Source organism: Enhydra lutris, unplaced genomic scaffold, assembly GCF_002288905.1.
Source record: "Enhydra lutris kenyoni isolate GAN:26980312 unplaced genomic scaffold, ASM228890v2 scaffoldscaffold64, whole genome shotgun sequence".
In the NCBI taxonomy this organism is placed as follows: Eukaryota; Metazoa; Chordata; class Mammalia; order Carnivora; family Mustelidae; genus Enhydra; species Enhydra lutris.
The window spans coordinates 9,731,512-9,732,249 of NW_019154148.1; the positions used below are offsets into that span (position 1 = coordinate 9,731,512).

The following is a 738-nucleotide window of genomic DNA, read 5'->3' on the forward strand; positions in this document are numbered from 1 at the left end:
ATAGAGTATGGGCTGTCCAAGGTTAACAGGTGAGGCATGACTGTCATTTTCCCAAGACTGTGTTCTTTGAATGTGCATTCAGATTCGGCCTGGCCTGGAGTCTGGGGCTCAGTTAGGTGTCCTTTGGGGTCACTGAGAAGGCTGCTGCCTGGGATTCTGTGTCCTCCTCTCACTCATGAAGCCAAAAACACACCATATCAATGGTCCTGATGCCTTTCAGTTTCCCTTCCTGGCGATGGCTGTGCTTCTCGGAAAAGGAGCCCTCAGAACTTCAATTTCACTTTCTATTCCGGGAAATGCAGGGCTCTGCAATGTGATGGCTGCTTCTTTTTACTATTGGTCAGAATCCTCTGAGGGTGGAGCAGAGGCCAGAGATGATTTAAGTCCTGCCTGCTCCTCACAGGCAGTATAGACATTAGGGGTGACCGTCAGCTCTTTCTCTCTTCAGTGACTAAACCAGCACACAGTACCTGTTCCAGTGCAAGGCCAGTCTGAGCAGCAGCGCTCCTGCTGTGGGCTGCAGGGAGCACATCCACCAGGCTCAGCATCTCCTGAGCTGCCCAAGGACACATTCAGAGCTCAACGCTGACACCAGGTGTCTCTTTCCCTCCAGGAGCTGGTAAGCAAGAAATCACAGATTTGTATGTCTAAGCTTGGGAGAACCTGGATGCTTGATCTCGGGTGCTGTGGGCTTGAAAGGCTGAGGGGCAGGATGTCTGGTGCATGGCTGTGAGCCAG

General features: G+C 52.2%; 1 protein-coding gene across 1 annotated transcript in view; it reads left to right on the forward strand.

Annotated features, from left to right (window-relative positions):
• The first annotated feature begins 424 nt into the window (after positions 1–424).
• LOC111158927 (immunity-related GTPase family M protein 1-like) overlaps positions 425–738 on the forward strand; it is a 26,226-nt gene continuing 25,912 nt past the window's right edge. Inside the window, exon 1 of the mRNA XM_022521258.1 lies at positions 425–619. The gene's annotated coding sequence lies outside the window, so the exon portion shown is untranslated. The remainder of the gene's footprint in view (positions 620–738) is intronic.